The sequence below is a fragment of the Chaetodon auriga genome, chromosome 9 (assembly GCF_051107435.1).
Source record: "Chaetodon auriga isolate fChaAug3 chromosome 9, fChaAug3.hap1, whole genome shotgun sequence".
NCBI lineage: Eukaryota > Metazoa > Chordata > Actinopteri > Chaetodontiformes > Chaetodontidae > Chaetodon > Chaetodon auriga.
Window position 1 is genome coordinate 2,879,499 of NC_135082.1, and position 18,273 is coordinate 2,897,771.

The following is an 18,273-nucleotide window of genomic DNA, read 5'->3' on the forward strand; positions in this document are numbered from 1 at the left end:
AACAACCTTGATTCCAAGTTACCCATGCCATGAGCACTAACACCGCCTCATATGATCACAGATGCTGGCTTTTGAGCTTTGCTCTGGTAACAATCTGGAATGTCCTTTTCCTCAGGAGCCCAGATAACACGATGTCCATGATTCCAAAAAACAATTTGACATGTGAACTCTTCAGACAACGTTACACTTTTCCACTTTGCCTCAGTACATCTCACACAGAAGGTGGCAGCATTTTTGCATGTGTTGATACATGGCTTATATGGCCTGTTTTTCAAGGTATAGTCTTAATTACCTTTGTAGATCCAGCAATGAACTTTTGGTTAGCGACAATGCTTTTCTGATGTGTTAAAAAGCCCATGTAGTAACATCCTTTCTACTTTTATTATCCTTTATATAATCATGTTGGTTTTTAATGTCGTGTCCCATGAGGAATCAAAGGTCATAGGCATTCATTATTGGTTTTCAGCCTTTACCTCTGTGTTGTGTTGTGTATAAAGAAAGGGCACACTTCCCAGGAATGTCTCTGAGCAATTCATTTGCCACCCAGCAGCAACAGCAACAGCGATTATGGAGACATTTACAGCTCCTCTTACTGCACACATGCTCTGAGCATCTGCTGAAACAAAACATTCACAGGCTCTCTCCACATGCTCTTCCTGAGGAAAGTCTCAAAAACAAAGAAAAATGCATAATAGCTGATAGCATGATTAACAGATTTACACATTAAAAGAAACAAACTTACAGGTTTAAACATTACATTGCTACAATAGCATTATATGTCTTAAGTAACTTAATGTCACATTTACAACCAAACTCTGTGAAAATGAGTGAATGCATACATTCCTGGGCAAAGTGCTGAAAACAAAGAGGAACTAATCCAGCAGAAGTGTGACAAGAACAGTTCATAAAATAAAATGCTTGCAATGCTTCTAGCTATAGTCTCTAACCTTAACATTAAACCAAATATCAACAACAGTTCAACAACGGTTAAAGAACATAAGAAACTTTATAGTGCTCAGCACAAACCTTTATGGTTGTGAAGTTCATGCTTAAATTCAAACAGAACTGTTACAAAATCTACAATGCCCTGTTCATCACAACAGCATCACAGTGCAGGGTGCAGAGCTTTCTTTGGAGTTTCTGAACCTTTTGATGATACCATGGATTGTTGATGGTGAAATCTGTAAAGTCTTTGCAATTGTGCATTGTGAAATATTCTTAAACTGCTGGATGATTTTGCCCATGCAGATTTTCACGAAGTGGTGAACTCCAATTCAATATTCCTTTATTAGTCCTGTGAGGGGAAATTCCAAATTACAGCAGCATCAATAAAGTGGATAGAGTAGTGTAACAAGTGCATGCAATTAAAAACTACAAGTATATACAAAAGAGTGGGAAAAAATAAAAATAACTTCGCTCCATCCTCGCTTGTGAACAACTGAGCCTTTCCAGGATGCCCCTTTCATATCCAATCATGATATTGTGACCCGTTACCAATGGACCTGTTTACCTCTGGATTGTTCACTGTCACGGGATGTCGGCACAGTCTCGTCTCTACTCACGTTGCTTCTCAACTTCTTTGTCTGCACTGTACTTGAAAATGCAGCTATTGCCATGTTGGCAGGTTCCTTTCATCTGATTTATTGGCTTTATTATTTATGTTTTCTAAATTAAGGTGCATTTCATGGGAATTTATGTCCCTTTAAATTTTGGGGTGAAGCTAACACGATTTAGCTGTGGCAGCAATGTAGAAACGAGTGTGGGAGTAAAGAAGTGCAATTTTCAATGGCCATAACATTGCAAATAATTGAATAATGATGAATAATAATAATAATGAAAATCTTTAAACAAAAATACAGTTTTACCCTAATATAAAGTGAGGGAGTGCTGAGCAACAAAAACTGATTTAGGTAAGTTTTAAAATAAGCTAATCACCCCACCCCCACCCAGCTTTATTTCTTCATGTTGACCACACCCCAGGTCATTATCAGACACACAGCTTTTAATCTTTCATGCTCTTCCAGTTTTATGAAACCCAATTTCATTACAGGAAATAATGAGTTGAAATCTTGACACTTTTTAAAAAGGTCTGTCGTCAATGAATACAGTACATATAAAAGGATAATTAATCTGTTTGAGCAAATCAAGATTTAAGCGTATGAACTGTACCGGTGAAGGGCTTTTTACAGTGCAGCTCCCTTTTTTTTCTGAAAATGAACTCGTGCTTGTGAATTTAGATTTTTCATTCATTTGTTTTTGTAACCCTTAAAGGATCAGTGTGTAGGATTTAATGGCACCCAACACTAAGGCTTCAGATTGCAAGCAACTGAATAATCCTCAGCTCAGGCCCGCCTGTCCAAGCATGTGGGAGAGCAGTGGTTGCGAAACCCATGAAAAACCTGAAGGAACCAGTGTTTGCTTTGTCCATTTTGGGCTACTGTGGAAACATGGTGGTGAATTTTGGTGGCCTCTGTGGAAGAGGACCCACTCCCTCTATAGAGCTAAGTCTAACAAAAACAATTCTTATTTTTTACTAAATTTTACAAAAATAAAAATATACTGAAGAAATCTATTTCTGCCATATTCTATCAGTGGATCTTCCTAAAATAATACACTCTAGTCCTTTAAGACTAGCCCATGTGCTGCACTGACAGGACCAGTGGAGCAGCTCCTCTCTCTCCATTTCTCTATTTCCACCCAAACTCCTACTTCATGTTAAGAGGTGAAAAACGATATACAAAGAACAGAGATGCCTCTCTCTCTCTCTCTCTCTCTCTCTCTCTCTCTATCTATCTATCTATCTATCTATCTCTATCTCTCTCTCTCTCTCTCTCTCTCTCTCTATCTATCTATCTATCTATCTATCTATCTATCTATCTCTCTCTCTCTCTCTCTCTCTCTCTATCTATCTATCTATATCTCTCCCTCCCTCTGGCCTCCGAGGGGAATCAATGCAATCTTCTTACCTTTGAACTGCTCTTTTCTCACATCAAACCACTATCGCCTGTAGCATGGTGCTCTTCTAGCTCTGAAAGTGTCGGACAAGTGGGATGATGGATGTTTACAGCCAGTAAAACAGCTACTATTAGACCTCAGTGTTTTACTTAAGCCTTGGATTCAGTTGTCAGTTGTCTGTGTCTAGCCCTCCGGGGCCGATAACACTATCTTCGACATTAGCTTTTCTCCGGAAAGGTCCAAGACAGCCTCCCTTCAAGCCCAGGCCGGCCTCTGGGGCTGGAGAAAGACAACAAACAAACAGAAATCTATTTAATTTCTCTTCTTCTCTTTCCATGTTTTTCTGATGGATAGCAAGGGTTAGGGAGCTTAGGAGAGATGTTTGTCAAGTGGAAACTTACATCAAAAACAAAAAAAGAAGATATAATATATATATAAAACAAAAAAAACAAAAACACCTTCATGCAAGATGAATGCATGCAATATGTATGCCCATATGGTGCAATCCCATTAGCCTCATGCAGCATGTTGAGGTTTGCCATGGTGGGAACAAGGCTTCTGTTTACTCCAGGAAACTGGAATGAGGCACAGGTTTGGACTGATGGAGGTTTTGAAAAGCCAATACTGGCATATCTGCTCCAACTGCTGAATTCTGTGATGACTTATGTTAAAGCAGTAAAAGAAAATTTCTCATAAATTAGTTTTACACACAGTGCCAGAACCATTAGAGTATGTCAGATTCATGGGGAACTAAATATAAATCTACTTTGATGCTGTCAGTGACCAATAATTTTATATTGAGTACATTTAAACTTGGCCACTTTTATGCCAGAAAATCTGTAAAATGCATGAAAAAAGCCTTACTTTTTGCCTTAAACAGAAATGACACTTTCATGCTGCTGATAAGGTGGAGTGAAAATGCTGCTTTATTTCATAGCATGCAAAGCTCTCTGTCTCACTCTGCCTTAATAAACACTTAACCCAGTGTTTCCCAACCTGCTCTTCTGTTCCTTCAGTGAGGCTGCTCAGGGTGCAGTCCAGCAGGCCCGCTCTGTTCTGGACATGAAGGTACCAGCATATATATTTAATATAATATATAGAGGCTTCCTCCATATGACAAGCCAGTGGAGCCTTCCTTCCCTTCTCTGTCTTCCCTCAAGATCCCAATCTCTGAAAGATTTATTAATGTTGCGTCTACCAGACAAAGACAAGCCCCGTAGCGGTCAATAGCAGGGTGGTAACGTGATTCTATCACCCCCTTACCTCCCTTACACATACTCTCATTTGCCGCCCCCACCCACTCCCCAACCCACCACCACTCACGGACACACGCATGCACACAGGCATGCGTGAGCTGCTAGATGTTATTTGAAGGGACATCAGCTTCTGTGAAAAATAATAGCCTTGCAGCTGGGAGCCAGCAACTATGATGAGCCCTGCAATCATTGAAGGTTTGGGGTGAGATATCAGTTGGAGGAGCCATCTTGTGTGGAAGGTCACAGGACTGTGCATTAAAGGCACACACACAATACATCTTCATGTAATGCTGATAGAATTTTATGTTTTTGTTTTTTTGTTTTTTTTTGCTTTTGCATTATTTAATTGCTGGAAATCAAGTAAATTCAATCCAAACAATCTAATAGTTCAAGACACGATAATTGGAAGAGATGTCTTCCACTCAACCTCCTGAACAGAGCAAATAAGAAGGACAGTGTTATACTGTGCGTTGTTCTTATGTGTTGTGTGTGAGTTTCCTTCCAGTTCTGCACTGGAGGTGTGGCCTGGCTGTTCAGAGGGCAGACGGCGCACCTGAGGCTCATCCACTGATTTCTCGTCCTATTTAAGCGGCGTTCGAGCTTGTGCTAGACATTCCAGCCTCTTCCTTGTCTCTCTGTCATAGTGCTCCAGTCGTGTTCCTAGTGGCCTGTGAGCGTATTCTCATTTCTGACAGCTTTGTTATCCTTAGCGTGTTTTCCCAGTTTTTTTTTTTTCTGTTTATAGTTGTGCGTTTTGTTCCTACCAGCTTGCCACGGTGTAGTTGATGTTTTTGTTTAAGGGCTGTTTTTGCGTTTTGGAGATTGTGTTTTGTTGGTTCGCGTTTGCACCATTGCTTGTAATTTTTCTTCTGTATATAAACCGTTTCGTGTTTGAACAGCTCCCTTCATTTCCGTGCTTGTGTCTGCTCCTTGGGTCCTACTAAAATATAGAATAATTACTAATCATAACAGACAGGGAAGCCATCTTTACATATGGAACATGGATGGTGGTGAGAGTTCCACCTTAACCTTAACTTGTTCCTGTGTCACAGCAGGATAAAAAGAGAAAGAACAAAATACAGACTTCTGAGGTAGATCTGGTGCATTTCAATGATTTTGCTGTGGTGGTGAAAAAAATACAAGGCTTACAGTATAGAGAGGCAGGCAGGAGTCATAACCACAAGGCAGCAGTCCAAAACATGCAAATAAAGAGCAAATAAAGAGAGCAGGTCGAAATACAAAATCCAACATACAGAGCAGATGAGAGAAGTGAAAACCGGTGTGTGTAGGTTAGGCCAGTCTGGTGAAGGGGAGACAGAGGAAGACATCCTGCTGCTAATTGTGTCTTCAAGGTTCATTCTATAATCAGGTTTTAGGTTAAATAACAAAGTCAAAAGCAGTCGAGCCATTATTCATTTGCATATAAATAAAATTAAAAGTTCTTCATGATTCTGTGGTTACACAATTTTATCTGATATTGGTCAGGAGTGGTATCTAAAATCTCTGACCACAAAAGCTATACAAAAATATGTTCATGAGTCATAACTTGAGGATTTTTAATTGTTTTTCAAGAGTTGTTATGTATTTATCAGATGACGGAATCATGCACGATGCAGTCATAGCAGTTCATTGCATGCATTTCAGCCACTGATATTTGTGAAAAGGTCCAGGTCCATGACAACTAAGCAAACACCATCTGCTGAAGAAGACTGTCTGTGAGGTTGAAAGTGACCAGGAAAAAGTTCACAAATGGACCTTGAGTTGCAAATTGTTTTTATGATCTCCAAAGTCACAAATAAGTGTTGATGCTTCATTTGATAAATGCTTGATTAAAAATACATCAGGATAAGTTTATCATGCCCCTGTATTTGTCAACATTATAGTGTATAGTGTTGGTTTTTTAGTTTGTTTTGTTTCTTGTTTTTCACATCACTAAAGAAGTTCCCAATATACTTAAACCTGCCACAAGAGTGGAAGGGCCGTGGCAGTACCCTTGGCTTTTTCACTCCAGTTGCTTTTTCTTTAAACAGAGTGTGTGCATGTGTGCGAATAGGTTATTGATGCCTGCTTTTATTTCGCTGCAATTTAAAGAAACTCTTCAACAAGTAAGGACCTTCTGTCTGTCAGAGTTGACTGTCTATCAGACAAAATCGGATCCGCTTACCCTAATCTCAGCAGTGCATAACAGCAACACCATATCTTAGTAGAAGAACATATTAAACAATAAAAAAGAGCCCTCCATGCATTCTGCTATTCTTTTCTTCCGGTGAGCAAGAAATACTCTGAGGAGAGAGCATCTCATTGATCCCTCAATCCCCGAAGAGCAGAGGGACGCCCATGTCAAGGAAGCAGTGTTTGGCACGCAGAGATAGAGAGACAGCGAGGCGGAGGGGGAAAATGGATAAAACAAAAACATGATGAAACGCAGAAAGGGAGAAAAAAAAAAACCACATCAGACGGCAGATTTTGAAATTGCCTTGTGCCAACTCTGCTTATTATACTTCACATCTCATTATGTGGCGGGGTCTTTTTTGGAGATGGCTGTTTGTCAGCCACTGTGACTGGAATAACAATGATGGTGGGCTTGTGTTTCTGCTATTTGCAGAAGAAAAAGACTCACAGGAACTGTGTTCTTGCATTGCCACTGACACCAACACAGACAGGGTCTCATGTCGAGGAGACCTCAAATGTAGATACTTAACCTTTGTCCTGATGCTGTTGAGCAGCGCAGGTATCTTGATGCTGAGAGGTAAGGTAACTGTCTCAGGTGAATGAGATAAACATGGAGATTAGAGCCCTTCACAGAAACTCACACTTCGGGCTCCATCTGTCTTTTATGACTTTTTAAGCATCCACACATACAGTATTGTTAGATATAGAGAGAGCTGCAAAACTCACACTATATTTGGCACCTATAGTGCACAAAATAGCAATGATTTGGAAGATAACATGAAAAAAGCAGTGCTGTCAGTTCTATCACATGCTGAATCAGTTACATAATGTTATTGTTGTGTAATTAAGTGAATAATTAATTCTCACTCAGTTAACCAAACCTAACCCTTTAATAAGTTCTCTCATAGTGACATAATTTTTCAAACCCAATATAGAACTCTGCTGCCTATTAATACCCTAATATCCACTGTATGATGTTCTGGCTCTGTCACAGCTGTCAGAAACCATCCACTGTGCTGGGACCTCACCACGGGGATGAACAAAGACAGGACCGCATGTAAAACCAAAAGCCTTAACAAAGTCACAAGTAAAAACTAAAGCCTGATCAAGAACTCAAACCTTGTTAGATTGGGTTTGATTCCAAATCCTGGTTTACCATTGGAAGTGGCATGGCCATGATGTCATCAAGAATATAAGAATTGACATGCCCCCAGCTCGACCTCAGCTTTCCGCTGCAACGTGAAATTGCTACAGGAGGTGAATCATTCCCAGTCAACCATTTGTACTAATTGCCTCGGCAACAGTCGTGATCCTTATGGTACAGTTGTGTTGTTGCTACAATGCTGAATAAAATAATAAATAAAAATAAAAACTGGCAAACAAAATCCCAAAAGGGTCAAGAGCATAAAAAGCAAGTATTTGGAAACATGAGATGTTCCAACAGTCCATTATTCTGAAACCCCAACCCCGATGCCCCTGATTGGTTTGTATTCTTTACTTGGTTTGGGTTAGTGTTAGATGTTAGATTTAGTGTTAGTGTTAGATGGTTAGTTACGCTGTGTGCACTTGAAAAAAATATCCGGTCAGTATAACTAGTAACTATTAATACGCAAACTTTTCCAGCCTTACCAATCATACCATTCCAACCCATACATTGTAGTATCAGCTGATATTAGCTTATCAAAGACCTACAAACATATATGTTGGTCCACAAGTTACAACAGTACAGTGTGGTACAGAAATGCCAAAGATGCGATGGAGGTCATTTAGAAACACTGTGTCATTACACAGATGGTCCATCAGAAAGTACTGACATGTGCACAGTATTTTTCCACTGGAAAATGTGTTGCTCAGCATATCTTGGTTACAATTCTCTTTAATACTGTATCAGCTTCAGAAATTCAGTATTGGCTGGACTCTACTAGCTAGACACAGTATATGAGGGGTTTTCAAAGTCCAACACTGTTGATTCCTCTCAGACAAAATCCAGAAAACCGTGTGTGGACTCAGTTACTAAAGCTGTTGGCTACAACACGTGCCCTGCTTTTTGTTCATTTTTGGCATTGAGGCATTCTGACAATGCTGAATCAGCTGTTAGGTGTCTTCAATGCACTCACTGATACGCAGACAAGTAACTCTGGATTAGTTTGATGCTGAAGGAAACTTCAAAACATGATGATGGCAAGTTCTTAAGTTATAAGAGTTGAGTTTCTTCTGTGATTTTGTATTTATGGACATTTATTTGCGATGGACATCAAAGATAATGATCCTTGTAAAGGGTAATTCACACTGAATCTAAAATAAGGTTGTTCACCTGACACAGTATATTCACCTTTCTACTCACCATCACAGTTTGAAAACCTCAGCTGTATATCAACACTATAACCACAAACATTTTTGGGTTGTTTTTGTGGAGTGAGGGCCTGAATTGTTGAGTGACAGCAGGACATCCATTCTTTGTCAACAGTAGGTGATGCATAAGCAGGTACAGTAACATAAAAGTCTTTTGTAAAACCTCAGCCTATGCAAACCCCTTTTTTTTTTTTCCATTTCTGGCATTTCTACCCAGGTATTATTCGATAAATCAACTCCATGCTCTTCATTTTATTTATCTTTATTGATGGTTGCACAATGTTTGATTTCTGCAACAAAAGGCTGAAAGCAGGGCAAATCGATAATCTGTCTCACTCTTCTTTGTCAGGTGAAGTCATCTCTTGCTTCCCAGTGCTGATGAGCAGGGAAGTATGATAAACAAACAGTGCTCTGTGTGTTAACTGATTGACAGATGTGCTCCAGATGTGAAAATGATCCTCTTGAAATCCTTCTAGCGGAGGTGGGACCCCAGTGAAGTAGTTGATCCCTGAGCTGTCCCCTGTCTGATGGGTTGGTGTTGGAGTAATGAACTTCTTCTCCACTTGAGGAGGCACAATACCAGACTGTCTGTCAGTCTTTTGCCCAGCAGCTCTAGCGGAAGGAGATGAAGGAGATGGTGGTGCTTAGTTTGTGAAAGATGCAGACGATGTTACAGTTTCTTTTGCATTGTCAAATGAAGCTGTTTTTGACACTTCATTGCTCAGTAATTTGATGAGCTCTGTGTGTGTATCCTGAAGAGCTTTAGTGAGGAAATCAGCCATGGATGTTACAGTGTCAGCACAGCATCCCTGACTCAAAGCAAACCAGCCCAGCAAGCTCTCCCATAAGGCATATTGTTTTTCGATGCTGTTATTTTGAGCCAGATGCTTATTATATGATTCACTAAAACAATATAAACAATAACAATATAACACCTGTCATTAGATAATCCATGTATTTAATCTTTTCATGGAAACCTTACTCAAACCAATCACACAGAGAATTTACTAACTTTTTCAAAGCTTTCAAAAGCATCCCACCGTGGTGATCCACTGACCTTTGACCTCTGATTAGAATCCCTCTTCAGCTTAAGACCAGGGTGGACACTCTTAAATCAGTGGGAACAACCAGAAGCATTGAAGTGGGACACCTTTACATTTCTAGACTGTCATAACAGCTAACCAGACTTTTTAAGTCACAATGAGTCAGCATTTACCAAACCATTTAACACTGTAGAATACTACTCCACAATTGCAGCATTGCAGTCCTATAACATTAACTCATGATGTGCAGTTTAAAAAAAAAAAGAATAAGTTGCAGCAGAACATCGTCTGCTTATGTTTTCACGCATTCTTTGTCCTTATCAAAAACTGTGTGGCTGGCTGTCCCAAGCGGGTGGGCTGCTCGCCCACTGCAGTGGGATATTACATCTGTCAGCCTCTCTCTCCCAGCCAATTTTTTTGGGTCCAGTCCATTCTAACTTTGTTGGCACCGTCCCTTTCTCATCTCTGCTAGTTGGATAAATGTATTCACTTATACAGTTTAAAGTTTCTAGGGACAGTGAATATTAATTAGCATTACTGTAAATGTACCAGTACAGCCATCCTGGCAAATTTTCAACTGTGGTGCCCAGGTAGGTGTAATGACATTGACAAAAGATACATTAGATATATTCAAAACAGAACAGCAATACTGTACATACAGCAGAGAAAATTTCATAAGAACATAGAAAGCACTTCAAAAGAAGGACAATAACACATAAAACATAAAACAAAGCACTTCATCTCAGTTGAATAACATACAGAGTATGGTCACACATGTGACTGTCTTTTAACCATGAATATAAATTGACTTTAAATTAACAATACACACAACGCAATTTCTGATAAGCGTTGGCAGACTTTTCCATGTGTGAGCTGCTGTCACTGAAAAAGCTGACTGTGTGAAGGCAGTCCTCCTCATAGGTATTATACAATCCCCACTTGCCACAGACCTAGTGCGTCCATCGTCACGTGTTTTCTGCTTCATCAAAGCTCTAAGGGGGACGTCAAAAAGATAGTCACAGTTATGCCAGTGAAGACGCAGCTGAGATGTGAGCCTTCATGGAACCAGTGTATACAGCTGCATAGGTTAAAATGAGTGTATCTTTTGCGTGATGCATGGCAGAAAAAACGGGTCAAACACACTTGCAGTCTAGACAGAGGGTCAGACAGTTTCTGATATGGTGGAAATTTGACAAGTTGAACTTTATTAGACTCATTATCATTTGTAATTAACACCATAAGTAGTGTTGTTTACCTCCTCTGTTGAGGTATGGTTTCTCTATTTTTATGTAAATGGCTTCCTCCATCCCTCTTTTAAATTATCTGTCCTGCTTGTCTAAAATATGTACATTGTTGTCTTTGAACGACTATCCCTTATCTTTCAGGTGTAGGTAAACTGCTGAGTCTTGACCTAAGGAGTTGGCCCTCCTGTGTTGATCCACGTGTTCCTTCAATGGTTGTTTAGTTTCCCCGATATAGAAATCTGTGCATTCCTCACTGCATTGATTGCTTTTCTTGGTTTTGGGTGCGCAGTCTTTCAAGTGAAACAGTTTCTGTCTTTGTTGCTGGGTTTGAAAAACAGGGATGTGGTGTTTGCTCAAAATCCTCATGAGTTCTCAGATACTCCAGATGCGTATGGAATGACAATGTTGCTGCATTTGTTCTTTTTTTCTTCACCACCTGCAGTGTTGGTGTTCTTCCTGGATCTTCCTGGATGTGAAAATATTTCAGCTCTAGACACTGTTTTTCCATGCTGGTGATCACTGGCCTCCATGTCACTGCTCTCCTGGTTCAGAGCTTTCCTGTCCTGCCTGCTCTGTCCTCCATGCCCCTGGTATCAGAGTCTTGGTTAGAGGCACTGTTAATCAGTGCAGTACCATTTTCCCATCATCCACTGGCCTCCATCTGCTGCTGAGACTGGTTCTGTTAGCTGCAGTGAAAACACCAACAATCCCCCAGTACTCTGAACTCTCAGCCAGGGCAGCACTTAGTGGCAATATACTGCTTCCTATTGGTTTGGAGCAACCTTAGACAGATGGCCAGTTCATACACATTATACCTTTAAAGACATTAGGGGAGAAGTTGAACATTGAAAGTTTGGCAAGTAAAGCACTATGATCCACAGTGTCGAAGGCTTTCTTTGATCCAAGAATATGGCCCCAACATATCCTTCAACATATATCTAGTTTAGATCATTTCTGGAGAATTAAGAAGTAATCAGCAGTTTCTGTTGAATGGTTAATCTAAAACCATTCAACAGAGGGACTGCATGGGATGCAGTCTAAGGGGGCTGTTGTTAAGGTTGTTAGAAAGTTCTATCATGTCCTGCGATTACCATTGACATGATAGGCACTATGCTTAATTAGCCTGTAATTGCATACCCCTGAGGGACCACCTGTTTTTTAAATAGGTATTATTGTAGCTGCCTTCTTGCTCTCGGAAGGACCCCTTCATTTATGGATCTGTTGATAGCCTTTGCTATTGGACCAGACAAACACTCATTAAACCTTTTCAGCAACATTGTGTCCATACACACTTTTGCTTTGAAACTTTTAGGGAGTTTATAATCATTCTTAACTTTGTTTATGAAAATTCCTTCATGTCAAATGGGGCTTTATTGTAATTTAGTGGATTAGAGGAGGGACTCAATCAATATCTGTACGGATTCCACAAAATATGAATTACAAGCTGCAGGACATTTAAAACATTTGGATAAATAGTGGAGTGGAGCAAGATGACCAAAGAAAAAATTTAAAGATTGTACTGAAAATTGAGGTAAAAGTATAAATGTTGGTTGTGTATTTCCTTAACTGTTGTACTGTCCAATTGGAATTAATATTAGATTAGTGCTGTATAATATACAATCATGGCTACTGAGTGAGATGTTTTAATGACCCTGGTTGGTCACTTATTTGTTAGAGTGACATTGCTGAGAGAAATGAGCTGCTGCAGAAATGAATTACTAATAGACACACTATTCATTGACTATAGAATGGTGGCACAGTTTCCCTTATTGCATTTGAATATTGCCCACTTTAGAGCACAGGTTTTTAAAATGAAATGTCAAATGCTGGTTTCATTTGCATTTTCAAGTTGCTTGAAAACCTTTTCGTTTGATTCCTTTCAGAGCATGATCACATGTAAATGTAAATACAATAGACTAGGGGCACTGTTTCGGTTATTGCATTTAAATATTATCCACTTTAGAGAAGGTTAAGTCTTTGAAAATAAAATGTCAAACAGCTTTTCTATTTCCATTTTAATATGGTCATCAAACACCTATATGAGTATGTGAAAATCCAAATGCAAATTAAATTATTGTATTTTCATTTAATTTTTTATTCAAACAAGACATACATAAATGGAAAATTGTAATGCTACTGTGGAATTAGATTTTCAATTTTAAGTTTGCATCATCATTTTAATGTAGTTCTCTGTGGCTTTCCATAGTTCTGCTCTTTGTAGTGCATAGAAAAAACCTGTATAGTGCACTGAAAAAGCGGCTTCTCCTTTCATGTAGCCCATGCATAGTCCTGCATTCATCATATGAAGTGGTTTGGCACCATAGTGTACTGACTACTTCTTAAAGTTTTAGGGCAAATCACAACCAATTATACAAGAAATTACTTTTACATTGTTTGAAACACAAGGAAGGACAGACCAAACTGTTGACTACATGACGTACAGCACTGACAACTTTCCAAGCAATTACACAGATATAAAAGTGCTATAAAACAGTGCAGTAACAATACAGACATACACACACAAACAGGCACACTATGCTACTAAATGCAGAAAAATACCATCACAGAAGTTACCTCCGCCATTTAGCACTTTGCACAGCACTTTTCCTCTTTTGAACGAGCAGCCGCATGGAGGTAAATGCCAGCCACCACCTGTACCTTCCAATTTCTGCTATTCCAAAGGCATACCAATAACAGCTTGGTTATTTGAAACTGGCATGGTACAATCTCGTCCTATAATATAGTAAATGGTGGGAATGGTGATAGATCTGCCCTGGCATATTTAGGAGAGAAGGGAATGCTGTGTATGCCAGAGTTTAACTGACGAGTTCCACTAAGCCAGAGGTAAGTTGCAGTCACTTCTGAATACTTTCATTAATCATGACTAAAGCCTTTTACTGCGACAATGGCAGAGAAAGAGGAAAGGGATGTGAGGCTGCCTCTACTCCAAAAAATGTCTGTCAATGCGTATGACTGAGCTGGGAGACTATTCTATTAATGAAGAGGAAGGAAAAGACGTGTTTAAGCATTATTGCCCCATAATGCCAAACGCTATCTTGGATTTATATTTCCCAACCACCCAAATGGCTCCCTGGGTGCTGAGCAAACCCAGATAATGCCAGCAAGGAAGCAGAAAACCAATAATTCTGGCTGGGCCGTGGAGCTCAATTGGATTTACTGTCAAGCTCCTTCATCAGTTTAATAAAGTCCCTCTCTCCATCCTTCCATCCCAAATCCTTGGGGTCTTTGTGCCCACAAGACCATTGGCATCAGTCATTAAGGTAACTGACAGAACTGTCTCTACTGTTACTGTCATTAATTAGGTCTCATTACAAGTCTTTTGTCGTTGAAATTTGAACTGTCTCATGGAAGGAGTTGTAATCATTGCCTGACTGAAGCTGTTTCGGATGAAAGGGAAAGTATATGTACTTTACAGTAAAGGAGTAGTTAAACATTTTGAGAAATGTGCTTTTTTATGTTCTTTCTGAGAGTGAGATATGAAGCTAAGGAGCCCTGAGTCTGTTCACTGCTTTATACACAAGCAAAATACTTTTGAACAACCCCAAACCTGAAAAAATGTGTCTGCACACACATATATATATAGTCATTTAGCTAAACTGAGCCTGTAACATAAATAAATCATTGAGGGTGTGATTAAGTCCTTTAGACTGTTATTAGCCGCATCCCATGAGGAACTGTTGGCAGCAACAGGTGTAGTTTGGGTGTTGACGGTGACAACAGTGAGATGCGACTGTTCATTTGACAGCAGCAATGGCAGCATGTAAAGAGGTTGGCATTGATCCTGTTATAGTTTCAGTAATATCAGAACTGGACATTTTCTCATGGCTCCACTGGTAGCACTCTCCTGCTTCATCATATGGTTTCTTGAGTTGATTGCTTGAAGTTGCCCATAATGGATGGTTTACCCAATCACCTGCCAAATATTTATATTTTTAAAGTGCCGTCCATTTTCCAAACACTTTCCAAGGTAGACTTCCCAGATGGTTCTGTGTAACAAACCATCTGCCACATCAGGTTAGACAACATCACTTGTGTGTGAAAACCAGACAAAAAAGAAAGCATTGACGAGGAGGTGGTTAGTGGACAACTCTAGATAGGTCAAGGAGGACAATTCACATCTGACACCAGAGACCATCTTTGAACAGATACAGAACTCACCATGACATGATGATAACTGAAATGAACCTTATTTTGTTAAACAAATGCTTTAAATGCTTCCCCAAATCTACTCTAGATTTAAAGAAAGTAAGACTGTCATAATGGGTGTTGCTTGTTGAACCCAAAAGCAGAACGGGAGGCAGAGATCAGTGCACAAACAGTTTTTTACATGACAGCGCAAAAAGTCAGAATGTGCAATGTGAGATCAGGTGAACCCAGCACAGAGCAAAAAAGAAGCCAAGAGCCAGTGAGTCAGTGTCAAATATTAAAACCTAAAACTGCATATTTACCCACCATTTCTGCCCACATATCTGAGTTCATGTGGTCTGTATTCCAGTCTGGCCAGTATCAGAGCTGCAAATGCGAAGGGGTCCAGTCCACAGACAGCAAGTTGTCTGTTAAGCACAGGTGTAGGTCTGGATATGTACAGCAGGGACTAATAATAATAGTAGTGATCATAAAAATGTCATTTTTAGGATTTACCGGTTAATACATGCAGTGTCGGTTTTTAAATTTCAAAGTAACTTGTGTAGCAATAATGTGTAGTAAAATAACACCATCATACTTCATTTTATCAGTAAAATCCCGGTAACAAGAACTGTTTCTATATTCTCAAATACATATCTTTGGTATTTCTGTACTTCAGTGTCTTGTTACTTGTAAACTGACATACAGTATGTACCACTACAGGGCTGTTACCAATAAAACTGCAGTATTGGTTCTTTGTTCAACAGTTGTCAAATGGTTTCCTGTCAGACGTAAAGGTCCAACGCATCTTATTCTCTTATTCTTTCCCATTCTTGCACATAAAGTCAAAAACTTTTGGTGTTTCTGAAAAGTTTTATGGACTCATGTTGTCCCAGTAAATGGTATTTGATACCTCCCATCCCAAGACCACTAGATGACAATGAGTAGGAGATAAGACAAAGGTGCAGAATGAGATTTTCACTAAATGTAAAGACTTGGACCATATACTGAATGTGCATACACAGTTTTGGGCATTTGAACAATGAAGTTCTTATAAAATACATAAATGCATTACAGCACCACCTATAGTTGGATTTGCTTTGCAGTTGCTTTGTGTTATTATAAAACTGCATATTTCCAATTCACACATGCACACCATAACATTATTAATGGAAAATCAAAACATGCTGTCTAATGAGACTCAATAAAGGCTTATTTTCATCTTCATCTCAGTTGCTGAACTTTGACCAAAGCTACACTAACCTTTATAGCACAGCCAATCAATGGTAACCACTGCTTGAACTGAAAGATGGATGGAAAATTAATTGGCCTGCTTGGGCTTCTGAATTTCCGGAACAATATAGTGAGACCAGAAAAAAACTAGATATCAATGTGCAGACACAGCCCCTGAATTTGTGACAGAAGTGCTGTTTGATTCTCTGAATATAGCAAGTCACTGTAGCAACATTACCACTGAAGCTAAGGAGGTGCCGATTAGCACAGCACCACCACAATATTGTGCGGACCAGTGCGGAATCTGCTACGCAAGACCCTTGTTTTTTCTGTTGTACTTTAAATATGCCTTCAATCAGTGTTAAGAACATATCAGAAAATGCCAATTTGAATGACTTTTGTAACATTTCTAGTAGTTTTATAGTTCCTCCTCACCGATTGGACAATCAGAAAGCTGATATGGGTTATTTTTGAAGGTGATTCAGGTGATTGAAAGAGTTGTTGCGCCTACCAATTGTCAGCATTGGTTTCTTTTAACCATGACTATGACCCCTTTTTAACCTTAACCAAATAGTTTTAATTGTCTAAACTTAACCAAACTGTTGCTGAATTTGAAGGACTTGTTGCTTCTGCCATTGTTTCTTTTAACCATGATTGTGATCCTTGCCTCACCACAACCAAGCAGTTTTAGCTGTGTCAACAATCCTTTACCATAGAGGTGGATGATCAGAAAAAGCCATATCAGTCATTTTATAATCGTCATCTCCAAATGATGTCATCCAACTGTGGTGTCAGCTCAAAAAATCACTTGTGTCATTTTGGAAGATATAACAATCTTCTGTTTTGATGTTTAATTTAAAGGACTAGTTGGTTGACAAAATAGCCATCATGAGTTAAATCAGCAAATATTCAAGCTTTATTGGGAAGGATAAGTAAGCATTTCTCTGAACTTACTGTGGTACTAGATCCAGAAAAAAGAGAGCAAGAAAAAAAAAAATCACCTTCAATGCCTGGAAGTCAAACGAACCTATTGCATCCTGCCTTCTTAAACTACACAAACTGTGGCATATCTTGTTTCTATTTCTGTCTGTTTCTCATTTCATTAATCAATTGTGATGATCAATAGTGTGGCTGACCTTTTTTTAATTGAACATCATGTTTCCAAGGGGACTATATATCAGCATAATCAACATGGAATAGAAGCAGACGGAGAACAGAGAGAAGGCTGCCTCTCCTTAATGTTAATGAATTAGGCGAGTTGCTTGTAACACATCACAGCATAATTAAATGATACGGGCTGAACATCGAGGAGCACAGGGCATATTAGATGTGCTACTTAATGTGACCAGGCAAATCCAAGCACCATATCGATCAGCCACTTAATGTTCTCAGGCTCAGCCTCAACCCTCGACCTCTATTTCATTTTCCAGTCATTATGGTCAGCTGACAGGATTTAGTGCAGCTGCAGGCAATATGATGATACATCCAGAGACGGAAAAAAGGAAGACAGAGGAGGCAAAAAAATCAAATATTGTCACCTTTATCCCTCTCCACCCAGGTTCAAATCAATGAGGGTTGCTAATGGCTAAATGCTAAATATACCTGTCTACTCCTGGAAAGGGAGCAGTTCATCCAGGCCCCTGTCCCATCAGGCCAGCAGCCAACCAGCAGACATTGCGGAGCCCCCTGCAGATGTGTATCATTAAGTTCATGATTTGGGATGGTGGAGGGCACAGGAGGAAAGGTTTAGGGTTGAGGGTGAGGAGGAGAGACAAGAAAGGAAAAATATTGATTAGCACTCATTCAGAGAGTTCAACTACAGTGACTTTTTGGCCCTGTATTAAACAATATGATGAGCGCAGATCAATGAGG